This window comes from Phyllobates terribilis, unplaced genomic scaffold (genome assembly GCF_046119375.1).
Source record: "Phyllobates terribilis strain yellow unplaced genomic scaffold, ASM4611937v1 Scaffold_11__3_contigs__length_659146591, whole genome shotgun sequence".
Taxonomy (NCBI): domain Eukaryota; kingdom Metazoa; phylum Chordata; class Amphibia; order Anura; family Dendrobatidae; genus Phyllobates; species Phyllobates terribilis.
In genome coordinates, this window is record NW_027362771.1 from 408,573,942 (window position 1) to 408,592,058 (window position 18,117).

Below are 18,117 nucleotides of genomic sequence, written 5' to 3' on the forward strand. Positions count from 1 at the left end.
ACCCGAGCAACCCAGAAATACTCGTCGTGCGCCGAGCATCTCGAGCAGTGAGATGCTCCGGCGAGCACCGAGCAGTAGCGACCATGCTCGCTCATCACTAGTCAACATGTTTCAGTTCTACCATGCAAATTGCCTGTCCAGATAGGAAGAGGACTAAAACTCTAGTGCCATCTATTGGAAGTAACAATCCTAAAAGTCAATATCAACCCTTTAACGAGCCTTGACATATGACTTAGGACTTAGGATAAAAGCCAAACCAGAATCTCAATCAGCAGACACAGTGTTTCAGACTATTGCTCCTCATCAGTGCAAAGTATGAGATCTGATTTGGCTAGGTGAGAGGCTTCAGACGGGAATCTAAGGGGTAAGGATTTTCCTTGTGGAGAGTGACAAGCCAGGCCTGGCATTTCAAAGTAAAGAGAATGATGCAACATGCATGCTCCTCTGGGAAATGAAATATGCAAATTGCCTATTCAGAGAGGAAGCGGACTAGAACTCTAGTGCCACCTATTGGAAGTAGCAATCCTAAAAGTCAATATCGACCCTTTAACAAGCCTAAATATTAACTCTTTATCAAGCCTTGCCATATGACTTAGGATATAGGCCAAATCAGAATCTCAATTTGTAGACACAGTATTTTGGGGTATTGCCCCTCATCAGTGCATAGTATGAGAACTGATTTGGCTAGGTGGGAGGCTTAAGACTGGGATCTAAGGTGTAGCATTGCTCATTGTGGAGAGTGACAAGCCAGAAGTGACTTGTCACTTTTCACAAGGAGCAATGGTACCCCTTAGATCCCAGTTATACCATGCTCACAGCAAAAAACACAACCTAATTAGAATAAGTAGTGTTATGGTTAATATTTTATATCTGGCTTCATTATTATTTAGAAACAATTATATGCTTTTCTATGTCTGTAGTCTTTGCTTAAAACTTGCATCATGGAATGTCTGACTAAGATACTGGTTTCCTGTGAGTTACCTGACAAGAAGGTTTTACGTTGGACCATGGGAAGTGTGTATTCACTGATAGTCTATTTCGGTTTGCTGTTCAGTTACATGTAACGGTTGTAGTTCCGCTTTGTCTAGCTAATAAATATGGTGATTCTTAGCCGCCTCAGACAGATTCTACCTGCTGACAATGCATGTCGCATGTATTTTGTCTCCCTCCCTTCATCGATTAATTATTTTAATTTGACTCTCACTGGCAATGTGAAGACCCTTTGCTGTCTATTCCAAAGCTCTCCCTAAGAAAGAAGAAGGGTTTCCACATCAGTAGCTTCTGCCAAAGAGGTCAGGCAATTGATTTAGAATAGAGACAAATTTATAGGAGTGAAATTCTTCATAAATTTTTCGAAAATCAGTATTCTCCGGAGTAAAGATTTTGTGCAATTCTCTTAGCACAAATTCAGCTGCAGGAAGGGCAGGATAGGTGAGTTGTGAAGTATTTAATTCTATTTTGTTTTAAATTGTACATTTATTAATCTCTTGGATCTAAAAAGACCCCAGAACATAATAAGGATCATTTAATTTGTGAATCGTAATTTACCTGTTAAAATATGTGATTTCCAGAATTCCAATGTCTGCAGATTCGCTCATCTCTCCTTAAGAATCCTCCAGAGGGAAGGAATGTTTTTCTAGAAGCCAATTGTGTGCAGACAGACAGGTAGTGCTGCTATGGTATATAATGCTTCTGTTTTTTGGTTCAAAGACCCACACACTTTACCTATTGACAGGCACACATAGACAATATGCAAATGAACATATTGTAAGCACTATGTGCATTCTAGTATATAATGAGTACGTGAGTATGTAGTATGTGTACTGTACGTATGTAGTAAATGAGTGTTAATGTCTGCATGTTAGTGAATGTGCACACAATGCATGAACAGTTATAAGTTTACATACATTTAGGGTGAAGCTAATAAACATCATATTTTCCTTCTCCACAGATCCTATGTCAATAAACTATAGGTTATGGAAGTTATTTTTCATATTTACTTTGTACATGACTCAAATAAATGTTTCTAAACAGACCATTTCAATTAGATTTGGAAGTGTACATGTTGCAGTATTTTATCTCCTAAGTGATGGAGCCAATTTTTTAAATTTGACCAGCTTCACTTTCTGTGGTAATCACTTTGCAATTCTTCAACATATTCCAGTGATTCTGAAATTGTTTTTTTTCGTGACACATTGTGCTTTGTGTTACTGGTAAATTTAGGTAGATACATTTTGTGTTTTTTTTTTTAAATATCTGAATTTTTTTTTAAAAAATTGAAATGTTAGCTATTTTCAAACTTATCATATTTGCACCCTTAGGGTATGTGTACATGGTATCTTTAAGACACTGGTTGCCCCATCCCCCCTGGTCTTTTTCCTGAAGCGGCATCGCTGTCTGGTTTGCAATCAATTTTGCACCACCGGAGTCTTTATTATATGCTTTTAAGTATATAGGGTGAGCCGCTGCTATGGGAGAAATAAAAGTGTTACTTCTTTCATCCATCTAAAAGTTTCCGAACCCTGACGTAATACAGAACATGGCATAGCAATGTTGTTTTGACTTTGCTGTGCACTATGTTCATCTTTAGTGGCACTTTTCCAGCGCTTTTTCAAGCAGATTCCTGATGGAACCCACCTTAAAAAGATGGGGTGTGTACGTTCCCTTAAAACAAAAAGGTGTACTACACAAATTAGATAATAAACAACATTTCCAATATGTCTGTTTTATTTCAGCAGCATTTTTTCAAGCATTATTTTATTTTATTAGGATGTTAGATGGGTTTAAGTATAGCAGGAATTTTTCATTCTTATCGGAAATTTACTAATCCTATTTTTATGGACTTGAAGTGACCTTGATGGGCTTAGATATTAGAAAACTATCAAAAGTGGTACTATTTTAAAAACTGCACCCTTCAAATTATTTAAAACTGCTTTCACAAAATTTGCTAAACTTTCATCACAGGAATTAAGGTAAAATGAAATGAACAACTACATTTTTAACACTGAAATATTGCAAATTTGTCATTTTAACATGGAGAAAGATGAAAAAACGGACCCCACAATTTGTTAAGCAACTTCTCCGGAATGTGTTGATTGCACATACAGTGTATATGGTCAAAAACTGCTTTATGGCCATGCGGCTCAGGATGGAAGAAGAGCTATTTGATCTTTAGAGTACAAATTTGTAATATAATGCTGACGCCATGTCACATTTGCTCAGAACCTGAAGTTTCAATAGGGTTGGAAGCCTTCAGCAGTGACTCCATTTTAAAAAACTACACCCGTCAAAGAAATTCATTTAAGGAGGTGCTTCATTGAACTTTATAACATTGGGACATGAAAAAGAAAAATTGTTTTTTACAGTAAAATTTTGTTTTAGCCCCACATTTGTCATTTTCACAAATGATAACAGGAGAAAATGAACTATAGTAGTGATTCTAAATGGCCTAAGACAGAGAATGAGTGCTAAGATTAAATGTCAGGAATTGTAAAGACTTTTTTTTAATGAATGTGGTTAAAGTGCATGTAAATCAATGACTGAATGCAGTGAGCATGTAAAAATAAGCATGTCTGTATGCAGTAAGCATTGGTTCACATGTACAACTGTATATTGCATGTGTCTTTTCTTGTATTTAGTGACTGTGTTTGCCTTTATTTTTATCATTATGTAATTTTTATTACCATTAAAATTAAGCAGAATATTGTGATATATTGTATCTATAGATTTTGCAATACCAAGAAGGAAAAGTTGAGGAATTATGGAAATCACGGGATGGATAGACATATTAATGATATGCAAGTGTTGAAAAAATAGAAACAAAATTCAAAACATCTCAATTTATTCAGTATCAAGTATGAGCACCACGTGAAAAAATACACACAGTAACTCGGCTTTGCATGCTATCATTGAGGCTTTGAATGGTTGTCTGTGGAATGTTCTGCCACACTGAATGCACTTGGACAAGCAAATCATCAAGATCCGCCGCTGGCAGCTCCCTTTGCAATTTCCAACCAATGACATACCAGATTTGCTTGATGGAAGACGAGTCTGGATATGCTGCAGGCCATGTTTGCACATTTAGGCCATGCAGGCTGCTCATACTAGCACAAGCAACATGCGGCCTGATGTTCTTGTGGTTAGAAATTGCTTCTGGGACACTTTTTAGAACTGGCCATACCACTGGTTCTACAACTGATCCACTCTGTACTACAATTGAAATTTAACATCACATAACAAGCCTAAGGAGTTGCCTACACGTACCATCAGAAAAAGTTGGCATGACTTTGGGCTACGAGACAGACATCCAGCTACGAGTATTCCACTGACCTCACACTATCACTCTCACAAGCTATCATGGTGCAGAGCAATATGGAAATGTAGACAGGGATGGAGGTCTGTTCTGTTCAGCGATGAGTCTTGGGCACATTGGTAGGTTGGTCTGGAGACAATGTGAGCAATATCATTTTACGGTCTTCACACCGATCCTACTCCCGAGATTATGGTGTTGAATGGCATACTGTACGGTAGCTGGACCCTTCTAGTCTTTATACAATACATAATGTGAGATTTCTTATTGCATTATTTGTTATTGTTTTATGTATTTCTGATTTTTTTGTTATCTTTGTTATTGGAACATAATTCAAGATTTATCGTAAAAAAACAAGCAGTAAGAATGTATGAAAGTGTTTATCAACCCAGAATGCGAAAGTCTCCAGATGGTGCGTATTGTGAGTGTAGGTATGAAACATGTATGACGCTGAAGCACAGCTGCTCTTTACTTTTTTGTCTACAATGAGTAAATTATGATTTTCATTATTCTTTGTTCATGCCTTAAACTAGCCATAAATATTCATGATTACAACTGTACCTCTAAAAACCCGGTTATTTTGTTTCACTATTCGTTCATTGTTGCAGGAAATCTTTTGAAAATGTGATTATTGTAATCGGAAGGTAATGACACAAATAGCTATGGCCAAATGGGAGTATGTTCACACAATGGATATACTGCATGTAAGCATTAATAGTCTATCAGCCAGTTTAGGAATCCAATTAGCATTGAAGATCATAACATGGCACATTTAGAATTGTACTTTTTGGATGCCCTTAGTCACAACAATATAATAAAGTACTGTTTCATCAATTGTTCTTTTGCATCCAGAAGTGCTAAGTAGAAGCAAAAAAAAAACATTTCTGATGATGTATTTGTATTGCAGTCAAAACCTGAAACAATTAATGGGCCAATTCATCATTTCTTTTGCTCCTTTAATTCTGGAGTAAAAATAGTTCTAAGGCCTCATGACATCAATGATTTTTTGCGAATGTAAAAAATGGTCCGTGGATCATTACGTTTTGATCAGATTCTCATCAGTGCTTGGTCATTGTGACAATTTTTACTACAAAGTTAGTCATGGACTGAACACTTATGTCTTCTATGGGAAATTTTGATCCTTGATGCGGATTAAAGATGGACATGCCTCATAGACTTTTTTGCCGACTGTGTCTGCAAAAAACTCGGAGATGTGAACATCTCCATGGATTATAGTGAATACATGTTCTATCCATGAAAACCATGGATGGACCACATACATCGAAATTGGAAGCCTGAATGAGGCCTTATAACGACTTTTTATGTGCTCCTTATTCATTACTAATTGTGCCTTTTTAAGTTCACTTGGTTTCATTTGTTTTTCTTTTATTCGGTATTATGGGCATGGATTTGGTTATTCAGATGTTTTAGCCTTAGTCATCATTTACAATTTTATGAAATGTTATAAAAAATTTGGCAATTTTACTCTAGTGCTATAGTGAAGTATAAAATGTGTTCATTATTTATTTATTTTTTTTTTGGGGGGGTGGGGGATACTGTTGAAAATATCCTGCCACAAAAAATAGGCATTTTTGAATTTGACCCAATTCATCAAACATAGTGAGCCTATCTTGATGAATTTGGTGCAAAAGCAAAAAAGTGACTTAAATAAAGCAAATTATTAATCGGGGGCCTGAATTCCCATACAAATGAAACCAGACATCCATCAGTCAATGACCAGCTATAAAGTGCCTGTACACAAGAGATCAATGTTGGTAATGCCTGCCAAAATCATTGGATCCAAAATGGTGTATCTGATCCCCATCCGGCAGGAATCAGAGGACTATTTGATTTTCCAATTTCTAATCCTCAGTACCTCTAGAATGTCTAGAAATTGTTTTCCCCTTCCTAGTAAAATAAACATGTCGGTTCAGATATTGTCACGGGTGTGTTGCCACGAAGATCGTCACGAGTACACAGCCTGACTTCTCGCAGCTGACTTGTTGGTGCTTTGTGTTTCTCGGCAGTGAGGGAGTTAATTCTCTCTCTCTCTCTGGGCTAGATGAGGTCCAGCCTCGCCCAGCTGCAATCAATACTGCTGTAGTGAGACTCCTTCATATACCTGCTGGTCTGTTTGGGAGGTGTCGGTGAAAGCATTTCATTCAGACTGACAGAGCGGATCGTGGTGTTTGGAGTTGCTGAGATAAGTGTATTTGGAAGTGTTTTTTCCCTTTCCTCGCTTTATCATTTATCTCCTTTCCCGTTGGTTTTCCCTCTGTTGTAGTTGAGAAGTTGTTTGTATGCAAGGTGGTTTTGGTTTTTCCCTTGTACTGTCTTGTTCGTCTAAATACTGTGTTTGGGCATATTATTTCTTGTTCCCTTTGGTTGTGATCGGGGTCCTTCTCAGGACTAGATTACTGAGGTGCAGGGATCTTCAGGAGGTAGGGGTTACGCTGGCGGCCTGGACCTCTGTACCTTTAACAGTACCTCCAGGTTGAGGGATTAGTCAGGGCCCCAGCTTAGGGTCAGCTTAGGCCCCCTACCTCCAGTATACAGAGACAGCGTGACAGATATAGGGAGTTAGTTGTCTGCCTAACTAGATTCAGTGAACATCTATGTTTTGTCTCTGGCCAGTCATAAGGTGCCCAAACTCCTTAGATAGCTGTTGGTTTAGTGCTCCCTTTGCCAATAGTAACATACATAGTAACATAGTAACATAGTTTTTAAGGTTGAAGGAAGACTAAGTCCATCTAGTTCAACCCATAGACTAACATGTTGATCCAGAGGAAGGCAAAAAAAACCATGTGGGCTATGTGCCCACGATGCAGAAATGCTCCCGATTTTTCCTGAGCATTTCTGCATCTCCCTGGCAGAAAAGACACATGCGCATTTTACATGCATTTTTTCTGCCAGGGACAAGCGTTTTTAGCATGCGATTTCGCATGTTTTTGTCAAGAGCTTTTACAAGCTATTTTAGCATCACTTGGAAAAGTGCTTGAAAGTTGGTCACACAATATAAATCCATGCAACCGGCATGGATTTATATTGTGTGACCAACATAATGTAAAAAAAAAGAATTAAAACATAAAAAATAAAAAATAATCTTGAACTCACCTTCGGATGGCCCCTGCTCTGGTCCCGGCATCACTGATGGCTCCGTGGCGGGTACTGGTAATGTAAAAGGACCTTCCATGATGTCAGCGGTCATGTGATAGGTCACGTGGCCGCCAACGTCAGCGGTTGCGTGACCTGTCACATGACCGCTGACATGATGGAAGGTTCTTTTACATTACCGGTACCCGCCACGGAACCAGCAGCGATGCTGGGAACAGAGCGGGGGCCATCAGAAGGCGAGTATAAGGTTATTTTTTTATTTTAATTCTTTTTTTACTTACAGGTACTATGGTACCCGGGTCCAGGGAAGAATCTCCTCTTCTCCAGACCCCGGTACCATCCGCGCATTAATCGCATAAGATCCACATGACTACATGTAGCCATGTGGGTCTTATGCGATCCAATGCAAGTCAATGGTGGCGATTTTGCAGCGAAATCGCACTAGAATTGGCTTGCTGCAGGTTTTACAGCAATGTGAATTCGCAGCGGAAATTTCCGCATGATGTGCACAGCACATGCGGATTTGCATTGCAGTAAATGGCTGACCTATTACAAGCGATTTTAATGCGATTTCGCGGCATTTTCGCAGCGAAAATACACCGCAAAAACGCATTAAAATCGCTTCGTGTGCACATAGCCTGACTCTGCTGGCAGCGGTTTATTTTCCATTGGAACTAAACAAATAAGGATCACCAATGTTGGATTTCAATAAAACAAACTGTATGCGCAGGAGTGATTAGATCGGTGTGTCTCTTCTTCTCTCTCTGCTACAGATTACTGCCAAACATTTTGGAATGATACTTATCCAGAGTTTGCAAAGAAGAGGTTAACTTTTGCAATTTTGGAAAGATTTCGCAAGTGTGCACTTCATTTTGTGTAATATTTGATTTGTGACTACTTGAATTTAGATCAAAGATAGGAAAAAGACAAGTCTTTCTTTAAATGCTTTACTTTAGTTTGACTTTAAAGGAAAGCTTGCTTGTCTCTTTTTCTCTCTCTCCTTATTATGAAGCCCTTCAGCATGGGCGAAACCGATTCGGAACAATGCTACATCAATTAAACAAGGCAATGTCAGAACAGATGCTAGTAATATTGAAATAAAATATTGTTACCTGTAACCGAAGAAAGAAAAAACAACCAACATTAATTCCTTCATCAAATGATATCTCTTTTTGTCATTTTACTGGTGGGAAGTTGATGTAGTACACAGCTGTTTTAAAGTCAATCGGGAGCAATGAAAGGGTTTGTTTCCATAGACCGACAGACAGTAAATATTTTCTGAGCAGCGGTTGATTACTAGCCTGTTAACACAGGGAAAACCAAAAAAATAAGCCAGAGCATAAGTTGCTATACTTGCAATGTGTAGAACATGTTCACACTGTGGTCATTGCACAGACAAAACCCAAGAGAAAAACAAAATGAGCATATATCCTGTAGAAAGTGAATAAGTAAATAGTAATAGTGCATGTAAATAACATAGGGTACTAAGTTAATACTATTTTGATCAGTGTGTAAAAGCCATCCCACCACGACAAAGTGTTCCCAATTGGGACAGTCCTATCCTGTCTCTAGTATTAAAACCTTACTTTGTGTCAGCTGACCTCAATATAGATGCGGGCTGAGCAGGATACAGGTCTGACTGTTCAGACACCTGCCCATGGGAAGCTATATAGATGAAATGCCTAGCTCAAAAGTGGAGCCACTCCCCTGTTTGTACAGAGTACAAGAAATGACAGCAAAACCAAAGAAATGAGCCTGAACATAAGTTGGTATACATGCAATGTGTAGGATCATGTTCATGCTGTGGCCATTAAACAGACAAAACCCAAGAAAGAAAAACAAAATGAGCATATATCCTGTAGTAAGTCAATAGTAATAGTACATGTAAATAACTTAAGGTACTTAGTTTACTGGCTCATTTATTTGGTTTTGCTGCAGTATCTTGTACAGGCTTTCCCTTTTTGAATTAGACATTTCATCTATATAGCTTCTCTTGGGCAGGTGGCTGAACAGTCAGGCCGGTATCCTGCTCAGCCCTTATCTACTGTATATTGAGGTAAGCTGAAACAAGCTTAGGTTTTAATACTAGAGATAGGATAGGACTGTCCCGATTGGGTACACCTTGTCGCGGTGGGATGACTTTACGTTTTTTTGTTCAAAATAGTGTTAACTAAGCAACCTCTGTTAATTATATGTACTATTACTATTTAATTCCTTACTTAGCACAAGTTATATGCTCATTTTATTTTTTTCTTGGGTTTTGCTTACACAGGCAAGGCTAGGTAAATGATGCACAATGAACTATCTGTAGTAAGTCTGTAGTAGATTGTGCATAGGCTGCCGTTGTTCTTGGCAGCACAAATTCTGTTAACACTGGACCATGCACTGTCAAGAACGATAATCTTTTGCGCTGCACAAAAGATCATTTCACCCAATGAATGACCATTTTGCTTGTTCATCAGGTGATGGACAGCTTGTTCACACTGAACGATAATCATGAAACAAGTATTAATGCTCATTCCCGATAATTTCTCAATGTAAATGCAGTTTAAGGCAAGAAGAGATTATTTTATTGTCTATATCCTATAGCTGTTTAGTATATTTTCTAAACTTATTAACCAGAATTTTCTGAAATTAGTAACCAGTAAATAATTACCCTGGGACAACTGTTTTATAGGTTCTTACTAAACATTCTGTAACCGTCCCATCACCAACTGTTGATATGAGGGAGGTATGGTTGGAAGACATGGATCTCATGAAGCTTACAGTATCCTTTTTAGAGTTTTTATTTAGAAGTGAAATCACAAATCCAATTCAGATACATTTGCCAAACACAGTCCCAAACATTAGGAAAGTGTCACGCAGGGTGAGGGAAAGACTAAGTGGAACATGAAGTGAAAACTGGGAGTAAACCCAAATACTAGGGAAAGGGGAAGTGGAGACCCCTAGGCAGATCTAATATCACCCTGCCTACCCTATCATCCCTATATAGGCTCCACACCTATCGCCAAGCAGGAACCTAAGCCCTGAATGTCCCTAGAGCTTGGCTCTAGATAGCGAGGGTATAGGGTGAGCACTAGTCCTGCCCCACTACAAACTAAAGACAACAAGGTAGACAAACAAAAGGGATACACTTAGATTGTGCAGAAACCAGAGAGATAACGCCAACTGTCCTCCAAGGACACCAGAGCACTGCTAGTGCTCCAAACCTACACAGAGGTACATAGAATTAACACCGGTGACTCTCTGGAGAAACTGAGACTATTTAACTACCCAGCAAGGGTGTGTCAATCAGCAGCAGAAAGTGGAGGTTACTGCTGGGTCCTAAAGGAAGAAGGATGAAACTATACCACAGAGATGAGGGAATCAAGAAGGCGTCTGCAATGCCGAGTGCAGTGACCTTCTACAGCCAGATCCACAGCAACTGTCTGTCACACCTGACGGAAAGTCTCTAAAATGTTCAATATAATCAGGGTTGCCAATTGTAGCTTGGCCTTAAAAAAAATTATGGCGTCCATGAGTTTTTGGGAGCTGAAGAAACTTATACAAATTATTTTGACTGTATTATCAACATTTTGCAGTTTACAGTGAATGCATCTGATGTCTTCATATCAGAATTATAGGCTGTAGGCATGTATAATTTAAAATCATAATGATTTATTATAGTTTTCCTATGTGTCTGTAAAAAATATTGTCTGTGATTTTTTTTATTAGCTGTCCAGAAAAAAAAAAGTTAAGTTGGCAATTCTGCATCTAATGTCAGCTGCACAGTCTCGCTAAAATGTCAAAAATTGCAAAATTTACTTTGATTAAAAAAATAAATTTTACTCTGGTTATTTCCAGTTCAATTGGTGTCTTTGCCTGTCCATATGTACAGTGCTGGCCAAAAGTATTGGCACCCCTGCAATTCTGTCAGATAATACTCAGTTTCTTCCTGAAAATGATTGCAATCACAAATTCTTTGGTATTATTCTCTTCATTTAATTTGTCTTCAATGAAAAAAACACAAAAAAAATTGTCCTAAAGCCAAATTGGATATAATTCCACACCAAACCTAAAAAAGGGGGTAGACAAAAGAATTGGCACCCTTTGAAAAATCATGTGATGCTTCTCTAATTCGTGTAATTAACAGCACCTGTAACCTGTAAAGGTGTTGGCAATAACTAAATCACACTTGCAGCCAGTTAACATAGATTAAAGTTGACTCAACCTCTGTCCTGTGTCCTTGTGTGTACCACATTGAGCATGGAGAAAAGAAAGAAGACCAAAGAACTGTCTGAGGACTTGAGAAACCAAATTGTGAGGAAGCATGAGCAATCTCAAGGCTACAAGTCCATCTCCAAAGACCTGAATGTTCCTGTGTCTTCCATGCGCAGTGTCATCAAGAAGTTTAAAGCCCATGGCACTGTGGCTAACCTCCCTAGATGTGAACGGAAAAGAAAAATTGACGAGAGATTTCAACGCAAGATTGTGCGGATGGTGGATAAAGAACCTCGACTAACATCCAAACAAGTTCAAGCTGCCCTGCAGTCCGAGGGTACAACAGTGTCAACCCGTACTATCCGTCGGCGTCTGAATGAAAAGGGACTGTATGGTAGGATACCCAGGAAGACCCCACTCCTTACCCCAAGACATAAAAAAGCCAGGCTGTAGTTTGCCAAAACTTACATGAGAAAGCCTAAAACGTTTTGGTAGAATGTTCTCGGGTCAGATGAGACAAAAATAGAGCTTTTTGGGAAAAAGCATCAACATAGAGTGTGCAGGAAAAAAAAAAGAGGCATTCAAAGAAAAGAACACGGTCCCTACAGTCAAACATGGCGGAGGTTCCCTGATGTTTTGGTGTTGCTTTGCTGCCTCTGGCACTGGACTGCTTGACCGTGTGCATGGCATTATGAAGTCTGAAGACTACCAACAAGTTTTGCTGCATAATGTAGGGCCCAGTGTGAGAAAGCTGGGTCTCCCTCAGAGGTCATGGGTCTTCCAGCAGGACAATGACCCAAAACACACTTCCAAAAGCACTATAAAATGGTTTTATGGTTTTAGAGAAAGCACTGGAGACTTCTAAGGTGGCCAGCAATGAGTCCAGACCTGAATCCCATAGAACACCTGTGGAGAGATCTCAAAATGGCAGTTTGGAGAAGGCACCCTTCAAATATCAGGGACCTGGAGCAGTTTGCCAAAGAAGAATGGTCTACAATTCCAGCAGAGCATTGTAAGAAACTCATTGATGGTTACCAGAAGCGGTTGTTCGCAGTTATTTTGGCTAAAGGTTGTGCAACCAAGTATTAGGCTGAGGGTGCCAATACTTTTGTCCGGCCCTTTTTTGGAGTTTTGTGTGAAATGATCAATGATTTGATTTTTGCTTCGTTCTCTTTTGTGTTTTTTCCTTGCGAGCAAATTAAATGAAGAGAATATGACCAAAGAATTTGTGATTGCAATCATTTTCAGGAAGAAACTGAATATTATTTGACAGAATTGCAGGGGTGCCAATACTTTTGGCCAGCACTGTACATATATGGTTCCAAGATTAAATCTGACTGGTTGTTGTGGGTTGAGAAGCTGAATTTCATATGGGACACATTTTTGTAATCAATATAATTGTTCCTTTAGTCTAGTATTGTAAATCATTTCTGCATTCCTTGCAATTTCTTCATTAATATTTATGCCTGCCTGCAAAACCCAAGTTTATTCACAATCCCTGCACACTTTTCATAATTTTACATCAGGACTACTGTGTCTTTATTCTCCCGTGATGTCCTTGTGTAGGAATGCAACCACCACACGCTGCCTGTATTACATCACAGCTTACACTGCGCACATTATGGAGAGATAAATTGCCTTGTTGCATGCAGAGCCATCCTACAGACATAGCTTCTACCACCCTCATAATTTAGTTTCTCTTTTATAATCCAATGAAAAGACACTTGTTGTGTAACACAAATGGCCACAATCTGACCCGTCTTGACCAAGAGGCCTTCACATCTCTATTTTATAAGGCAGTGATGAATAACAAATTTAATTGAGAATAGTCATTTAAGTCTTTATTTAATTAAAGAGCTTAGTTTTTTATTTTTAAACAGTGGTTACGTAATGTTTTATTCACTTTTTTATCCACGCATAATTTTATTCACTATCTGATTTACATATCACTTTTACCCTCAAGGTCCCTTAATAAAGCTTACCTTGAGTTGCTCCATCATGACTTCGGAAACATGTAATTTAATAAGAAAATGAGAATGATGGATTTGCAAATGCTTTGTTCTCTATTCAAGAATATGAAAGCAGGCATGCTTGCTCGTACAGGCCATTCACTAATCAAATATGGATTAGACTTTTCTCTAACCTTAGGCCATGCTGGAGGTTTACAGTCTTGGTCTTCACTGCTAGCACTATAACCCGATATGGTCGCCAGGATGCCTAATAATATATTTCCTTGGTAATTAAAATGCTTGTTAAATTGACAGGTGGATAAAATAATTTGAATATGTAGAAAATATGTAAACTACCATGCAGATCTTATTCTAAGTTCCCAGTCTACATGGCCTTTCCATAACTCCTCGATTGTGACTAATACAGCTGGCAATTACTGGTAATTGTAACGGACATAGTAATTAATTAAAACTAGCAAGATATATTTAACAATTATACCAATATACAATTAAAAATGTAAGCTGAGTATTATTCTAGAAATATCAATTTCTGAGTATTCATCTCTATGGTGTTCATTGCACACTTAAATGTATGCGCATCCAAGACTAGAGGCTTCTCTAATGGGGTCATCTAGTTTAGAAAAGCAATTTTCATACACTCTGTTAGAGAATTCTGAGTTAGCAGAGGGGCCAATATGTTCAGGATCCTCATTTCTTTGCAAGGGTAGGAAGCAGTTACAAAGGGCATGTCTTGATGTGGAGGACCTGTTCTGTTTTGCATTACATTGACAACCCACTGAGTTTAATGGGCTTTCTGTAGAGCTTCCTTTCTCCATCAGTGGCTCTGCAGGGAGACCGAACACAAGGTTTGATAATAAAACCCAACCAGCAGCACTAAATGACCGCCAATCTGCTTCTCCCCACCTGCTGACAGTGACTGATAGGCAGAGACCTGTCAATCCAGGGAAGCGGGTGGGGAGAAGCCACCAGGGACCCATCCATCCAACTAGTCTGCTGTGCGGCTCAGTGCCCTATGGCTATTAAAAGTATGTTTTTCTCTGAAATGCTGCTGTTCATACAGCCAGTGTCTGATACATTGCTGCCCACAGATTGTGCAACATGTATCAGATGTCAGTTTCTCTTTAAGATAGGTCATCAATACACAGATCTGCATATTTTTTCTCAGAAATTTTAGGCGTGAGTAAAAAATCTGTCTCGACTCTGTTGTCGAATATCCTGGGGCTAGGGGCTCCTTCCCTATCCCTAAAGCTCCTAAATCAGCCCTAATCTGTCCCCTCCTCCACCCAGGGAAGTGGTGAGTTGTAGTGTATAAGAATACACAGACCAGATTAACAAGGGAAGAAATTTTGGATAAATGAAAATACCAATCATACAAATATGCACTCAGAAAAAACAGTGGAACACCGGGAAGAATAGAAAGGAAAAACCAAATAGGAAAGGATAAGGATATACACACAGACTAATCACCAAACAACAGTCCTTAGAACAATACTTCAAACGCCTTTTCAAACAACCAACACCTCTGACTCCAGAACCAGGCAGCATAAAACTAACACTGGCAATCCTTGATTGCCAGAGGTGAGTATACAGTCATATGAAAAAGTTTGGGCACCCCTATTAATCTTAAGCTTAATGTTCTATAAAAATTGGTGTTTTTGCAACAGCTATTTCAGTTTGATCTATGTAATAACTGTTGGACACAGTAATGTTTCTGCCTTGAAATGAGGTTCATTGTACTAACAGAAAATGTGCAATCTGCATTCAAACAAAATTTGACAGGTGCATAAGTATGGGCACCCCACCAGAAAAGTGACATTAATATTTAGTAGATCCTCCTTTTGCCTCTAGTCGCTTCCTGTAGCTGGATGAAGATATTTCCTGGATCCTGGATGAAGATATTTTTGACCATTCCTCTTTACAAAACAATTCCAGTTCAGTTAAGTTTGATGGTCGCCGAGCATGGACAGCCCTCTTCAAATGATCCCACAGATGTTCAATGATATTCAGGTCTGGGGACTGGGATGGCCATTCCAGAACATTGTAATTGTTCCTCTGCATGAATGCCTGAGTAGATTTGGAGCGGTGTTTTGGATCATTGTCTTGCTGAAAGATCCATCCACTTTGTAACTTCATATTTATCACTGATTCTTGAACACTATTGTCAAGAATCTGCTGATACTGAGTGGAATCCATGCGTCCCTCAACTTTAACAAGATTCCCAGTGCCAGCATTGACCACACAGCCCCAAAGCATGATGGAACCTCCACCAAATTTTACTGTGGGTAGCAAGTGTTTTTCTTGGAATGCTGTGTTTTTTTGCCGCCATGCATAACGCCTTTTTGTATGACCAAACAACTCAATCTTGATTTCATCAGTCCACAGGACCTTCTTCCAAAAAGAAATTGGCTTCTCCAAATGTGCTTTTGCATACCTCAGCCAACTCTGTTTGTGGCGTGCTTGCAGAAACGGCTTCTTTCGCATCACTCTCCCATACAGCTTCTCCTTGTGCAAAGTGCCTTGTATAGTTGACCGATGCACAGTGACACCATCTGCAGCAAGTTGATGCTGCAGCTCTCTGGAGGTGGTCTGAGGATTGTCCTTGACTGATCTCACCATTCTTCTTCTCTGCCTTTCTGATGTTTTTCTTGGCCTGCCACTTCTGGCCTTAACAAGAACTGTCCCTGTGTTCTTCCATTTCCTTACTATGTTCCTCACAGTGGAAACTGACAGGTTAAATCTCTGAGACAGCTTTTTGTATGCTTCCCCTGAACAACTATGTTGAATAATCTTTGTTTTCAGATCATTTGACAGTTGTTTTGAGGAGCACATGATGCCACTCTTCAGAGGAGATTCAAACAGGAGAACAACTTGCAAGTGGCCACTTTAAGTAGCTTTTCTCATGATTGCATACACCTGGCTATAAAGTTCAAAGCTCCATGAGGTTACAAAACCAAAAAAAGTGCTTTAGTAAGTCAGTAAAAAGTAGGTAGGAGTATTTAAAACAAGAAAATGATAAGGGTGCCCATACTTATGCACCTTTCAAATTTTGTTTGAATGCAGATTGCACATTTTCTGTTAGTACAATAAACCTCATTTCAAGGCAGAAACATTACTGTGTCCAACAGTTATTACATATATCAAACTGAAATAGCTGTTGCAAAAACACCAATTTTTATAAAACATTAAGCTTAAGATTAATAGGGGTGCCCAAACTTTTTCATATGACTGTATATAGGAGAAGGGAGTGGCCAACACTGAACAGTTGAGACCATCAAAGCAGGAAAGCTTCAGAGACTCTCAACTGAACAGATTAACCACTGCACTGCTAGCAGAAACCTGCACCATTTAATATGAAGGTAAAGTGCTTCTAATCAGTGCAGGACTATGGGAAATCAGACGTCGCCATCTTCTGGCCCCTCTCTGTCGCGGTAAACCCATGACAAAATTGTAGCATGATGTGATTTCACTCCAAAATCTGATGGGTGTGAGAAAAAATCACATGCCATACGAACCATCAGTATGGCATCTGATTTTTATGGATACATTACTATTCTGTAGTATAGGAAACTGTAAATGGTCCAGTAAATGATTAATAACTGCTGAGTAAAAAAACAGATTGCATACAGAAAGCACACGGATGACAAGTGAGGAAAAAATTGTCCCACTCTCCTGAATGAGAGTGGGACCAATTTTTTATACGCTCGTGTGAGCGAACCCTTACCGATACTTACCTACTTGCAAATCTGTACTTTCTTAGTGGGGCAATCAACAAAGACGTCAGTTGGGCACAAGTGGGCAATCTAGCTCAAAAGTCATCTGCAGTTTGTACCCTGTAGAAATAAATGTCTGAAGCATGTTGTGAATTACGCTTCTTTTATCTGCATACATTATTCATTATTTTTGTTATTTGACTGATTTTGAATGCAAGAAAACAGAGCAGCAGAAGCACCAGTAATGCCACCAAAACCCTGCGGATATAAATAATAGATCTTCAATCACGGAGTGTGACTCCAGGTCGGCACAAAAATACGTATTTGCTGTTTTATTTTCTAGATGTGTCTGGTATCATGTCACTTAGGAGACGAAAGTGCTGAGGTTGTAAAAGGCTCTGATGAGTAAGTAATGTATAATCTATAGAAACAAGAAAGAGGAGAGAGATCTCCGCACCAATGCAGATTTATGTTTTAAAGATTCATTTTGAGGATATTGGTCTTTTACTATAAGACACAAAGTACTGGGCTGCGGCATTTATGTAATTACGTCTAAGTGTTAAATAACCAACTCAATTGTGACTAATTATGTGCCATTCAGATGCTAATAGTCCTCAGTTCTACCTGCAGATCCAGGGCATGCATAAGAAAGAAGTACAGTATGTTATCACAATATATATGCCTATAATAGAAATCCACTGGGTGTCTTTGTATGGCAACAATGAAGTTGTCAGTGCATCCAATTACCTTTCTTAACCCCTGGCTCTGCAGATAAGCCTGTTATTCCTAAAGCCTGTGGGCATAAGAATAGAAC